Raw genomic sequence first — 16035 nt, 5'->3', positions numbered from 1 at the left:
ATTTCGACAGAGAATGCTTCAGTACTACGGCACCTTACCACTCTCAACTATGAATACTTCATATCGATTATCATTTCGATATTCGTATTTCACCTGTGTGCAGCCTGTATTTCATTGCCTGAGCTGTGATTTCACGTGGGCCCTGGATTTATGTCTCTGCAATTTGGTACCTCCTGAAGCGAATTACAATCACCTCATGAATCCGTTAATTGATCATGAACAGCTTTGTTCCGACGAAGAGATTATGGCCTTTGCAGGGATACAAGGAGTTCTGGGTCATTGGAATATATTCGCAGCGGCGCAATATTTCCTAACACAGCTACATCGAAAACCCACCGAGCTGCCCTATGATGGTAAAAGACGCTCCAATAATGACAGATCATGAATGCTCCTTTCATCTTCTCAATTGGATGGCTGACATGTTTTCAGATAATAACAGTGATTTCTTGTTACAAACACTTGCTGCCTATTTTGCCTACACAATGGACGGTTAACTCTTTCCTAACAGAGAACTACATCGAAAACCCACCGAGCTGCCCTCTGAAAATAAAAGAGGCTCCGATTTTAACAGATCATGAGTACTGCTTTACTCTTTTCCATTGGATAGCTGACATACTTTCAAATGATAAGTGATTTCCTGTTAGAAGCAGAAGCTACCTATTTTGCCTAAACAATGCTTCAATAACTCTTATACAAGCCATTGACTCGATGCAAAACTCGCTAATATATGCTACATGTGCCCTAATTAATGTGTAAATTTTAAACGAGTTTTTTATAACTGTAAACGCCATTTCGCATCTCAACTGCTTATTTCCGCATCACACGCCTCTACTCCTTTAATTTCCTATAAAATTATGTTTTTAATAAACTTTACAGAAAAATATGTTCTTTCAACAATATTTCCATTATTACTTGTGCTGTATTTCAAATGCAATACTGCAACCTTCAAAAGATATCTCAATACCATAGTTCTCCTCAATAGTGATTTGCGCAGCATCCAACAGATTACATACATGCACCAATCCACCATTTTGTCGCTTTTGGCGCCTTTTTTTTCCCTCACATAGTAACATAACACAAACTTGATAGTGCTTCGCATGTAGACAGCTGATTGATAAAGTAATGATGTATAACCACTTGCATTTTCATATATCGTTCCTAAACTAAAAGACCAGAGACCTTCTTCCATTTATTAAAATATAATATACTTCCTTATAAGAGTGTACAATGTTTTTTTCCAACTATATTCATTTTTCTTCAACTATAGCGTTTGTATTCCATGTACTACTGACAATACCAATTACTGTGTTTTTTGCAATTTCTGTACTCATATTACATAATGATTTGCCTTTAAAACAGTACATTTCTAAATAAACATTTCAAATATTCACGGTTTCTCTTTTAATCCATAATCTCAACTGAAATGATTTCATATTGAAAAACTATTCATGGGTTCCACATAACCTTAACTGTAGACACTGAGGACCTTATTTATGAAGACCTTCCGCCGCCGGTGCCTCATTTTTTAAAATGAGAAAAAAGTGACGCACCGGTGGCGCAAGTCCTTCATAAATAAAGTCCTGAATGTTTTCTTTTCTCGACCTCACTTACTGATACTAGAACCTGCAAGCCAATTACGGCCCGTGAACACTTTCTTAGTAGGTCGCACACCGTACAGACAGTTATACCACTGTTAAATTTTTTTTTTACTGTTACTAAGCACCGCCACAGTTCCGCTTCACTCAGACTTAATCACTGCTCCCACGCTTCTACAGGCCAAACGCTATGTCGTATTTCTCTCCTTATCACCCTTTCATCTCCACAATAACAAACAGTTCTCCGCCAGCCACCAGAGAACAGACTCAGATGCAGAGGCACCAAAGAGTGAAATACGACATACCCTCTGCTCGAGAAAGCAACTAAGCGGTAATTGTGAAAGAAAACATTCAGTAGCGCTTTAAAAATACAAATGCAATTATATAATTATTTTTTGAAAACGTTCCAATCACTTTGATAGGACTATCTGTGTGTGCCTCCACAGCAAACTTCCTCAGCCCGGATTGAAGGCAAACACACAGACAATAAGATAACACAGGGCAACGGAGATGCAAAACAGAAGGGACATGAAGATGCAGTCAAACAGCAGAACTGAGAGAGATATTTTTATGCTCCGTTTCCAACCTCAATGTACGAACACATTTACTACACAAATCTCTATACAACCTCATGGTCAAAGCTTTTCATTTTATTTCACTCGACCACCTCCCTCACCCCACCAGTGCAAACGGCGACCAGAAACCGCACTATAATTTTGACGTCTAACAGAAACTTTGTGAATACCTTAATCATTACCACTTTAGCCCCCTTCCCCGTCCCTCTCGCCCCACCCCCACCAGTGCAGGCCACGGCCACCAATCAATCATTGTTTCTGATTAAACTATATTATACGGTACATGACAAAACAAACAGTTACGCACTTACCTTTACCAATGCTTTGAACGATGTAGAACAGTGAAAGTCACAAAACAGATATTCGTTAGCGGAACTCTGAATATTGCTTCTATCACTGCAACCAAAATTCAATGGCACAGATATCCAGTCAATACACACTCATATAACTCTCTTCAGCCAATCACATTTCCTCACGCAAAATTGTAAAATCAAATTTACATTTCAATTGGTTGTCCTTCACAATATTTTCAGACTCACGTGAGAGACACCCATCACCAACTGCCATCTCCGGCTGTTTCCATGGTAACACCTCATTCTGCACCTTGCTGAAGGCACAGGTCAAAAGTTCATGTCTCAACGTTCTACAGCAAACTAAGAAGACTGTTTTCCCTCCAGAAACACCTGCCAATCCACAACTCTGTTACATGTCTTTTTTTTCACACCCAATACTACTTTTCGTTTAACATAAACATTAACATGCAACGTACTCTTCAATCTCCACTTATTATAATCAACCAATCATTTTTATTTTTTTAACCACACACAGCCTCTTCCTTTTTCTTTATTTAGAATTTCAACTTCTAACTCCCATTCCACTTCCAGAACCGATCGGAGGACGACTACAAATCCCTTGAAAATGAAGGTCTGGCTAATAGGACACAGTTATATTCACTGGAGTGAAAAATATGCAGTAAGCAGACGAATTTGCAACCTCAGCTTACCAAATGTACACATTACATGGATTGCCAAAAGAGGATTTAAATGTCACCCATTGATTCCATTGGTGAAAACTTTTATGCATCTCCCAGAACCAAACCTTATAATTGTGCACTGTGGTGGGAACGATCTAGGCACAATCACTGGGGTAGGTCTGGAAATGCTTCTAAAAGACACCTTTCGACAATTGATGACATTTTTTCCTCGATCTGCCTTGGTATATTCCAAAATATGCCAAAGACAGAAATGGAATTGGTCCAATCAACATTGTGCACAATTTGAGAAAGCAAGGAGACATGTAAATAAATCTGTTTCTGCGTTCCTCAGAGATTATACCATGGGTTCTATTTATCACAACAACTTGCGATACCACATGCAAGACGTCTATAGGAGAGACGGTGTTCATTTCACGAATGAGGGAAACAGAATCTTCCTCTGCAACATCAGGCTCTGCATCAGTACTTACTTACAAATGCAGAAAACACTCAATTAACACAAGGGCTCTTTTCAGAGCCACCTTATATCTAAGCACTCAAACTTCTGATTTATCTCCATTTTCACACTCTCGTTAATAGGTGTGCGCGACCGGGTGCGCGCACCCCGCTATTTTTTTTCGGAAAAAAATTATATCTTTTCGCGTTTAAGGGCCTTACTGCACACCCCGAGAGAACCTACGCAGCAAGACAATCTCTACCTTCTCCCCTTTCCATGTTTCAACGCTTTGAAATGAACAATATATTTACTCGCAGTGACAAAATGGCGGACAAAACTTCCTGATTTCCTTCGAATCGAACGTTAACAGACGTCACGCAGCAAAAAAAAATTCCGCTCACGCGCAGCCGCTTGGGTGCGCGCACGTGTGCGCGCCTATAGATATATAATTGACTTTAACTTTAATTTTCTCAACAACTACTGAACGGATTTACACCATTCCAAAAAAAGCGTAATCTGCGAACAGGACTCTACAGTTTTGCCAAATTTCTTATAAATCCATTCAGCCGTTCGACCTGTAGCCGAGTCTAAAGGTCCTATGGAAAATAACATGGAGAAAACACGTTTTGGGACCCACCTTATATCTCAGCCCCCACTTGACGAATCCCCCCAAACTTTCAGGAAAGGAGCGCAGCGGACCGAGCCATCTTCTTTGAGAAATTCACAAAGATTCATCCACCAGGGCCAAAGTTATTCCAAATAGAATGTTGAGGATTTCCTATGGAAAACAATCCTAACTATAACTACCTACTGGCGACCGCCAGTAGGTAATATATATATATATAAACAGTATTAATAAAAAATATACAATATATTTACCATAGGATAGCGAGAGCGTTAAATTTACTATTACCACTCCAGTAAGTGCAACAGTAGAAAAAACATTGGATAGCGTAGCAGTAAAAATTACTATTCCCACTCCAGTGAGTGCAACAGTAGGGAAAGCGTTGGATAGCGGGAGGGTAAAAATTACTATTCCCACCCCTGAGAGTGCAACAGTAGGGAAAGCGTTGGATAGCGCAGGGGTAAAAATTACTATTCCCACTTCAGTGAGTGCAACAGTAGGGAAAGCGTTGGATAGCAGGAGGGTAAAAATTACTATTCCCACTCCAGAAAGTGCAACTGTAGGGAAAGTGTTGGATAGCGTAGGGGTAAAAATTACTATTCCAACTCCAGTGAGTGCAACAGTAGGGAAAACGTTGGATAGCGTAGGCATAAAAATTACTATTCCCACTCCAATGAGTGCAACAGTAGGGAAAGCGTTGCATAGCGTAGAAGTAAAAATTACTATTCCCACTCCAGAGAGTGCAACAGTAGGGAAAGCGTTGGATATCGTAGGGGTAAAAATTACTATTCCCACTCCAGAGAGTGCAACAGTAAGAAAAGCATTGGATAGCGTAGGGGTAAAAATTACTATTCCCACTCCAGTGAGTGCAACAGTAGGGAAAGCGTTGGATAGTGTAGGGGTAAAAAGTACTATTCCCACTCCAGTGAGTGCATCAGTAGGGAAAGTGTTGGATAGTGGGAGGGTAAAAATTACTATTCACACTCTAGAAAGTGCAACTGTAGGGAAAGCGTTGGATAGCGTAGGGGTAAAAATTACTATTCCAACTCCAGTGAGTGCACCAGTAGGGAAAACGTTGGATAGCGTAGGCATACCATTTACTATTCCCACTCCAGTGAGTGCACCAGTAGGGAAAACATTGGATACCGGGAAGGTAAAAATTACTATTCCCACTCCAATGACTGCAACAGTAGGAAAAACGTTGGATAGCGGGAGGGTAAAAATTACTATTCCAACTCCAGAGAGTGGAACAGTAGAGAAAGCGTTAGATAGCGTAGGGGTAAAAATTACTTTTCCCAATCCAGAGAGTGCAGCAGTAGGGAAAGCATTGGATAGCGTAGGCATAACATTTACTATTCCCACTCCAGTGAGTGCAACAGTAGGGAAAGCGTGGGATAGCGTAGGGGTAAAAATTACTATTCCCACTCCAAAGAGAGCAACAGTAGGGAAAGTGTTAGATAGCGTAGGGGTAAAAATTACTATTCCTACTCCAGTGAGTGCAACAGTAGGGAAAGTAAATACTTTATATATAAATAAAAATAAAATAAATATTAATACCAATTACAAATTAATTAAAATAATTAACACTTTTATATAATATATTAATTAATCAATTAAAAATACAAACACAAATTACTTATTAAAAATAATTACCTACTAATACAAATTATTGACCAATAAACAATAAATTAACAATTAAAACATAAAAAAATTAGATTAAAAACAAAAAGAATTTAAAAATTGAATTACTTACAATTAAATTACTTCCCACCCTATTCCCCTATAAACCCACAACAGAAAATAAATTAATAAAATTAATATAATTATCAATTAATACATTAATAAAAAATTAATTACCCATTATATTTTAATTAATTACCAATTAATAATTAATTAACAATTAATTCAAATTAAATACAAATAAATAAATTAACATATTTAATTATTTATAATTAAATAACTTCCCATCCTATTCCCCTATAAACCCACAACAAAAAATAAATTACTAAAATTAACATATATTTATCAATTAATCAATTAATTAAAATTAACCACCAATTATATTTTAATTAATTACCAATTAATACTTAATTAACAATTAATCCAAAATAAATACCAATTAATAAATTAACATATTTATTTAATTATAATTAAATTACTTCCCACCCTATAAACCCACAACCCGCTACAGAATTATATTACGCAAAAATTAAATACCATAAAAATAATAATTAATATAAATGATAAAATAAAAATACACTTTTCAAACATATACTAACATAAAAACACTTTAAAAATTGATATTAACTTACTTACCTCAAATTCGATATTTTTGTAGTCTATATTCTGTCCATTCTATATTTTTTTGTCTATATTCTGTCCATTCTATATTTTTGTTGTCTATATTCTGTCCATTCGATATTATGTCCATTCTATATTTTTGATTCGATATTAATGCTATCCTATTTGATATTTTTGTAGTCTATATTCTGTCCAGTCGATATTGTGTCCATTCTATATTTTTTTATCAATATTAGTGCAAATCGATATTAAAAACTCCATATTTAAGTGTATACCCTGAAAAGCTGAAGATCAAGTGTGTATTTCAACTGATGGAAAACCAGTGTTGCCTGATAGCCTGTTGACCCCAAAGGTAAGACATTGCCATGGTCCTGTGCGTGTATGGAGAAAAACAATTGCACACCTCCTCAGACAAACGTGGTTTGACGCCAGATTCAGACTGATGGCTGAATGTTTGTGTCACAAGGAAGGAAGATACCAGTAATCATGAGTCACATAGGGCGATTAGGAGGTCCCTTCAATAGAATGCAAATGGATTTCGTAGAGATGCCCATCTTTAATTAACTGAGATATGTCCTGGTGATTTTCTGCTTCTTTTCCTTTGTGGGTTGAGGCTTACTCCACTGGGCGGAATGATAGTTTCACAGCAGCCAAGCTATTTTTGAGGGAGGAACTCATTTTCATAATAAGGTCCTGAAGAAGTTGTGTGCAGCATTGCAAGTTGAGCAGAGACCATATTGCAGTTACTGTCGGGAGGCTTCCGGAATTGTGGAGCACGTCAATGGAACATTTGAATCCAGATTAGCGAAAGTGTGTGCTTCTACATTTCTGAAATGACCTGATGCGTAATCTCTTGTGTTGATGAGTCTGCAACGTACCCCAGAAAGGAGAACAGGATTGTCACCCCAATTGTGCACTAGTCATGCTTGGAGCCTCACTGGTGTGGGCCATGCCAAGTGAGTCTGGTTACCACTACTGCTGTAAAGTATGGAGGTCTCTATAATTGGGTACATGCTGCTCATACTCGCAGAGTTCTGTTTCCCCTTGATGATATAACAGCACCTGTTCCTGATGTGCCTGTGGTTACAGTTAAACAGAGGGAGCATGTTCGTCATGCTGTTGGGGATCAGCAAACTTCTGGGACAGCACTCATTTGGCCTGAGGGAGGTTTCAAAGAGTCAAATGTGGTCGGTTCTGAATCGGTCCAATATAGTAGAATTACCTGTGCAAGATTTAGTTCCTGGTGAAGGGATTAGTGCAGTAGTAATGTGAGTTGTTCCCAGAGAATGATGGCCCAGAAGACAGGAGAGAGGGAAACACTGTCTGACTGAAGTGCTGGTGCCCCACACCATTCCTGAGGGCCCTGGTGAATCCAGCCAAAGTGAGACTCAAGGCAAGGGGCCATGAGTGAGAAAACTGAAAAGAGCAAGGATACCCTGTCAGAGGTACTCTTCACATGAATGGACTTACTTGGCAACCATTGATTGGGAGAGACCATTTCACAATGCTTGCTATAATAATGTGCATCCACCTGAACATCCTTGAATTGAACTTTGTGGCTGAACTGAGATTTGAAATTGCATTGCCACTAGAAACACTGACTCAATTTGTTCTGGAAGTGATCATCAGTGAATTTGAACTGTGCATATACTAAGGAATACCATGACATTTTGAAAAAAGGTATTTGAGCTGTGCTTTGCTGCTTGTGCCAAGAGAAAGAATTAACTTCAAGAAAATAATTGCTCCAATCTTCTAAAGCTAAGGGTCTTTCACTGGAGAACACATGGAGCCAATCACAAGATCCCTTAGGCGCAAACTCATATGTGCAGGAGTATTTGGTGTTGCAAACATAATATTATTTATTTTGCTTATAATTTTTCGGTTTGCCACATCTTCTGCATGATGATGAACTTCCGCCTACCTGCACAACCCAAAAGCCTAATCCTACTAGTGATAGTTTGCCCACATTGTATGAGAAAAACGTACACATGAATGCTTCTAGAGGAGATTATTCATTGAATGTGTACACAAAACTATTTTATGATTATGTTGTCACTATGGATGCTAGGAATTGCTACATTTGCATGCAATTACCTGCATCAGTAGCCAAGGGAATCATATTCCATTGACATATGGCAACACATGTAGTTTATTGACAAGTTTATTTGATGGGAAAGGTCATTTCCAGTATAATTTCTAAAATCAAGATCTAGTCCTTTCTGAAAATCTGGTGCTGAAGCACTTGAATAGACACCAAGATGCCAAAAATGCTGAAATCTTCTTTTATTTCTATAGACCTACTGTGTCCCTGGATACTGCATATGACCATAAACACAATCTATCCTGTTCTATTATCAGTGCAGAAAAGAGATTCATTGAATCTGTAGCGGATTGAAGGAGAGACCTTTTAGCAAAAACTGTTATCCATTCAAAAGTTCCTCCCTAGGCAAAAGAAGAGAGTGAACACAGAATAGTGGGAAACATGGCTGCACTTGCACTAGATTGGCAACATAAAGGGAGATTATGCTTCACTATTAGAAAATCCTCACCTGACATAAATTTTGTAGGAATGAGTAAATATGACCACACATTTGAAGTTCAAGGAAACTAGGGACTGCATTGGGTAGGAGAGATCCTGTGTTCCCTGGAATATATTAGGTTTGTGGGAAAAGTGCATTTTACATGTTGCTCAAGAGATGGTATGGAACATGCTATTTAGGAGTAGTCCTTTAATTAAAATGTATCTTTTGGACCAAATTGAGGATTCAGCAAGGGAAAAAAGAGTGAGAAACAAGAGGAGAGCAAATGCCAGTGAAATAGTAGGTGATATTTTTGGTGCCTTGATTCCAATTGTATGAGTGATTCTCAACTCATACAAGATTAGAAAACTTTTTATGGGAGTTGACAAGTTATCTATCAGTACAGCTGGAGGAATTTTAGATATTGATACATAAATAGTTGCCATAAGATCAAAGGTTTTGTAAAACAGACTTGCTGTAGATGTCCTTCTCGCGAAGGAGGGTGGAGTCTGATGGATGTTAAGAGTTCAAAAATGTTGTACCTAAATCCCGGACAGGAGTAAAGACTTTACATTAGCAACATCACTGACTTACAGAAAGATTTGAAAGGGTTAAGAGCAACAGGTACTTGGGAAGCTATAGGAATGGATTTTCTGCCATAGGCAGATGGTTTGATAACGTAGGAAGTGGACTTGTTGGAAGCATTTTAAGACCCTTATTGATATTTGCTCTTTGTGGATTGCTTTTGTTTATGATTTTGAAAGTGTGCAGGTGTGTACAATTAAGAAGGGAGTGAAATTAGATGAGAAACACAGTAAACTCTATGATGACTTGACATTTCTGGAGAATTCCATAAGGAAGAAGATGAAGACAACAAAGCTGTAATCTGAACATCTGATAAGAGACCGATGTGATGGCTCGATTTGCCATCAGAGAGGGGCTTGATGCAGTGTAAATTTGCCCACTCTTTGCACGTCACAAAACCCAAAAGTGTCCGACTCTTGACAGACACAATGAAACTTGCTTTTACACATTAATACAGTGTGTCTTTGTGTTTCTGACATACATTACACTTGATGCTGTCGATGCAAAAGAGTCTTTATATAAAGATTTAGATTTCACATTTAGTTGTTTCACTATTGTCAAGAGAAATTCAGCTATGATTAACGTAGAATCTGTCTTTACTATGAGAGGATATATTTAAGTTAAAACAATTACTGATAAAGTGACTGACATGTATTAATACATTTATATGATAGTTACCACTAAAGGGACTTTTTACAAGAAATAACACATATTACACTGAATAATGAGGTATTTTGTAATGTGTGGTTCCCTTTTACATCATACTTTCATTTCACTACTGAAGCTTTCCCAATTGATTTATAAACAGGTGCAATTCATTCTGTGTAACTCTCAAAATGTCCTTCTCAGTTTTAAACAATCTTTAGATGTGTGGGATGTGGAAATAGGTCAAATGAAAATGTATTATCAAGTTGTGTATTAATGTTACATGTATAGACTTTCAGTAATGTAGTATGTAGTAATTCTTAACCTTGAACTGCAACATTACCTAATGCGTATTTATTAATGCCAAATGACTTAAAAGTACTAAAGATCCTTATGCTCATGTATATCTGACTATGCACATCTAAATCAGATTGTCTATTATGGAGGTAATGTCTTAGCGTAGACGTTTTACACTAAAGGGCCTGAAACCTTGTCCTGTGGGAACCAACTGTGCTTCTGTATTACTTCTGACTTGCTTTCTTTGCAGACATTTCCACACTCGGTAGTGGTAGAAATGATTTTTTTTTTTACAATATTAGCTTCATTGCCTGGGTCTGACTGACCAGTGACGAACACACAAGAACTCTGTGGACTTACAGTAGACTGTTGTCTGTACCCATGAGTGTAGGCCAAAGGGGAGTTGGCAATGGACTCTTGCAATTATAACTTATCAATGCCCGGTCGAGGTTAAGGCAGAACGGCAGACTGGCAGAATTGACAGCCCCCAGAACATTCTGGGAGCAGATGATTTTGGACTTCTTCCCAGTGTGCATACAGACTTTGTCTTGCTGAACTGTCTCGGCAAGTCCTTTGCAGGGCGAACCGTTTTTCCAATTTACCCAAGCCCAAATATCATGGCCCCTTAAATGGACTTTTTAGAGAAATTCCCCATTGTCATGTTAGATTCCCCAAGTGTGGTTTAGACCAGCCCTTTCCAGCTCCTTGAAGCATCCTGACAGAGCTTCTGAAATGCTGTTGCTAACATTCCTTGTATTATTTTGCCTAATCCCTATTGTCGTTTGTAGATTTGTGCTCTAAGCAGTTATGTACCTTTGTTTATACTAAACATGATTAAATTATTAAATGGCTAGGAGAGACCAAGCTAGATTGTAATACGGTCATCAGATTTTAATGTTGTTGTTTTGTATAGCGGCTACAAAGCTGCTCGCTTGTTTGATTCTTGTACGCTTACATTTCTTTTGGAAGCTAGACCTCCCTGTTAACATATTATATGGATATAGTTTGATTTAGAGAGCAATCTACTTAAATCTAATTTAAAATTTGTAGTAAAGATCCTTGAATTTGCTACTCATTTCTGGTCCTCCTAGTGTAGGCAAATTGTTTTCGCTGTTGGTAAATTGATGGGACAAAGCATGCTAACTCTCTTTTTCCCCAGTGTGATGCAAAAAGGTCCATCGGAGGACCAAGTTTACCAAGTAAGTAAATCAGAGTTAAATGATTCAGTTTTGAGGAGTACATCCTCAAGGAAAGAGGTTGGGCCCAGTATTGAAAGATCTAATTTCAGATTGTGAGTAGCCCCAACCATAGTTTTGCCACAAAATGGGTTTTGGAGAAACTCACGCAGGCCCCATCCCAGCTTCTGTGCAGTATCCAACCCCATCCTTGACATGAAGCAAGATGGTAGGGATAGCTTAGCCGGAAGTGTTCTTGCCACTCTTGCTGTTGCCCACTAATTTACCAGTAAACTTGACCCCCCTGCTGCTGTTTCTATTCATTGATCTCATTTTCCAAGCTTTCTAGCTGCATTTTCTATGTTTTATCATAAATAACCATATGTAGCATCTCAAAAATCTCCCTTTCCTCACTCTCTGTCCATCTCTGCAGCTCTTTATTCCACTTTCTCTCTCCCAGTCTCCTACCATGGGTTCAACTTTTACTATTTTCTTCCATTGACCTTTTACCTTTCTTGATTTTTATCTTTTATATCTAGTTGTTTATATTTCCCAGCAATCCCATGCCTCTATAATTTCCACCTTCTCTTAGATTGTTTCTGAAACCTTACCTGTCAAAAACAATCTGTGTATGCTTCCTTTCGTAGGCCTTGATACAGCTGTAGTTGTCTATGCAATCAAGTAACCCTGTTCTCATACATCCTTCACTTCATTGCATCCATGAATGGTTACTTAGCTCTTACCTCTAACCCTTGCACTGTATCTGATTGAACATCATTTTCTCTTCTCCCTGGGCTACTTCCCTTTTGTCTTACTCATTCTTCCATTTAAGAAATGTTTCTTGGATGGAAAAAGATATCTTCTGTCTTAAGAGGGGTTCTAGTTTCGGGCCTGGATCTGCCTGGGATTCTGGTGTCTAGTGGAGTTGGTACCTTTACCTCCCACTGTTACCTTTGTACAGAATATGGGCTTGTCTTCAATGCCCGTCTTATTTTTTACTCTTATATCTCCAGGCTGATGTCTATCTGTTCCTGCTGCTTGACATTAGCACACAAAAGTATTTCCTTCCCCTCCTTATTCTGACCGCAGTGGTTTTGCTGTCAGAAACAAACTTTTCAAAGTTTCAGCTCATCTTCAGGACCTACCAATGGGTCACCTATAGGCCAGCTTGGTCTAGGTTTCTATCATTCCACAGGGAAAGAGTGAATTATTCTTGGTGTGGTGTTGTCATGGTGGCTAGTTAATAGATAGTTACGTCATGCAGGAGATGTTTGTTCATTCATAGTCAAAACCAAATTGGAAAATCCATGAATAAATGTTTTGATGCTAGAGGAAATGATGTTCATATGCCTGGTTGCAATCTCAACCCTGTAGGCTCCGAGTGACATTGTGATCTGTGTATGGAAATAGGGGAACTCCGAAGGCATAGTAAGGAGTTGCAGATAGGAACCACATCACTGAAATACAAAGAGAGTGCATGCACCCTTCTCATGCACCTGCATAGATGGTATGCACCCTACTGTAAAGTATACATTGTATCCAGCACACATGCAAAAGGCGTGACTTAAAAACATGTATTGCAAGCAGCGGAAAACAGAAACCCTGAGTCGAAATTCACTCATGGTTCTGTGAAGATAGTCCTCTTACTCCCAAGGATAGTGCTGAAAACCCCAGGACATTGGTGCAGGTCACAGAAAACACCCACTACTGTGTGACTGTCAGGCCCTACCTCAAATATCAGGTTGCAGGGAATGCTAGCAAGTGCTGAAAAGCAAGGCCCCACCATAATGTCAGTCTATGTGCAGTGCCACCTACATTAAGAGCCCACTTATTATGCTGCACTATATCTCAGGAAGATGACTGATGTCCTTGGGGACACACATCAATGAAAGGATTGTACCACTCTGCCTGTAGACAAAACAACAAGCATTTTTTGTATCAGTTGTCACTAACTGACAAAAGGGTTTTTATTCTCATGACTCGTGTGAGAACAGTAGCATGAGAAGTTGTTGTGGACCTTCACTCACTTTTAGGATTTATAACCTTTTATTTATGTCTCATGAAGCTCAGAAGCAAGATTGAGCTGCATATCATTTTAAATGACAATGTTGTACATTTTTAGCTTATAGATAACATATGCATGCTATCCCGAAAGACTTTTCGTGGAACCTAAGCATAGCTTTATAACAACATTTCTGACATGATAAAGTGCAATGGGCATATTTTTGAGGATGTGGTCATTTCATATAATAGAGTTCAATAAGACATAACACATTAAGACATAACTGTACACATGACACTAAGCTACATTACAAAATAGACAATTCAATACTTTAGAGCCTAATATTATATCTTGGGCAACTTTACAGACCCTCAAGAGAAACACATGGTTCCAGATTATAACGTCAGGACTTTTGTTTACTAAATCATCTAATCGAAACCATCAGTTCATCATACATCCTAAAAGTACAGCCCATATCTCAGAGTAATGATTGTTGTCTTGCTACAAATGCAAGTGGAATGAGGACCTCAAAACAGGAGTATCCTGATGAAGGTTACCCTAACATCCACCTCATCAGACCAAAATAGAGGTACTTTGTTTCTAATGTGGTTCCAATGTTAGCTTGAACAGCAAGTAAAGACTTACTTTCTGTAGATACTATCACCATCCTTTTTAAACATATTGATTGTTTGAAATATGTATTAAAAAAAAAACATTTATCTGTAAGTTATAATCGCAAGGTAAAACATGTTTACACTCCTAAGAGCTCTCTCACAGAGTTTCCTTTTGATTATATAAAATAATGAGATAGGTTCTGATTCATGAGGAACTTTTATCAATGTTTAAAAGTCTTCTTCAATGATTGCCACTGGGAGCACGTTATTACGTTCATGCAATGTAATGTGGCATAGGAGCATGAGACAATGCATTCCAACTGAGCAACAGGTCATATCCCCTTGGAAATAAGAAAAAAACTAATTTTCATTGAAAATGTATCTGTGAACCTTTATTTAATATCAAGTATCGAAGAAGCACAGAAACAGTTTCACATCTGCTCCTGGGGCCCTCTCTGTAGCCTGGCCCTATGTACAGATGTGAAATAGAAATGCTCAAACAGAACACCCAACCCTCAATTGAAATAAATACTGTACCGCCTGTTGATCATTGTTAATAGGATTTGCAAAAATTGATTATTCTTCATGTTACCATGCAACTTGTATGGTCCTGCCAGCTTTTCAACCTTCAAGAAAGGTAAAGAAAAGTAAACATGCACACATTGATTATCATTTAACAACAATCTTTAGGCAGTTTTGTAGCTTACATTTACCTCCTCCTTACAGACGTCTTACTGATTGGATCAGGATAATAGGCATCTTTATAAATGCATTTCCCTATATTATTCATTGTGCCACCATGTATCACACCCCGAAAATAAAATATTCTATCTTTTTTGTGTGTCAACTGTTTTTTGGACTATTTTTTGTCTAAGAAATAGTTATACTGATTTCCTTTTTGCTTGTAAACCTGAAGAGATATATAGCCCTTTTTGTGAAGAGAGCATCAAAATATTAGTGACAACTAGTAGTGGAGGAACTTATAATAATCTATTTCTAGGTCATGTATTTACTAGGAATCGAAAAAACAATAATCATACATAAAAAGCTGCTAATTAAGATCATCAGAACATTCTAACATTGTATTAATAAAACAGATGGTAAAAATATATGGGGCTGATATTCACGAGCAATTCAAAATACCTTCCTCAGAATCGTACTTGGGCTATCTAAAACTACAATTATGAATGTTTTGAGTTACAAATGGAGTCATTATAGACAAAAAAAGGTATAGAGCCTGTAGTATATTCACAAAGACTGATCAAGGTCTGGTTAAATGAGAATGTAGCAAATAATATAAAGAGAGTAATTTACTGTCAATCATGGATAGTCCTACCTTTTCAATGTAAAGTCTCTTATTTGCATATCTACTAGCATTTGACGTCTGAGTGACAAACCAGTCTTTCTGATAAACTAAGATTAATTAAAAAAAATCTTTCTTACTACAGTTTAATCATCTGTTTGCGCATTAGACTCAAAATCTAGGTTTTATTACCAGTCTGTCACTTTCTGTATTGTCTTCAAACACTATACAACACATTGTTATTTGATAACACCATTATACGTCTTCACTTTTGATTCTACAAATGAACGCTTTCCATACAATTAGGGGGTTATTGGGATGGCGGGCGGGCTTCGCCCGCCCGCCACCCTTGCGGTAAACGGGACCGCC

General features: G+C 37.9%; 1 protein-coding gene across 1 annotated transcript in view; it reads left to right on the top strand.

The window, feature by feature from the left end:
* LOC147677780 (fatty acyl-CoA hydrolase precursor, medium chain-like) overlaps positions 1 to 16035 on the top strand; it is a 223154-nt gene that overhangs the window by 66348 nt on the left and 140771 nt on the right. The gene's annotated exons all lie outside the window — the stretch shown is intronic.

Source organism: Lissotriton vulgaris, chromosome 12 (genome assembly GCF_964263255.1).
Source record: "Lissotriton vulgaris chromosome 12, aLisVul1.2, whole genome shotgun sequence".
Taxonomy (NCBI): Eukaryota; Metazoa; Chordata; class Amphibia; order Caudata; family Salamandridae; genus Lissotriton; species Lissotriton vulgaris.
This window is presented reverse-complemented; position numbering and strand designations above follow the sequence as displayed.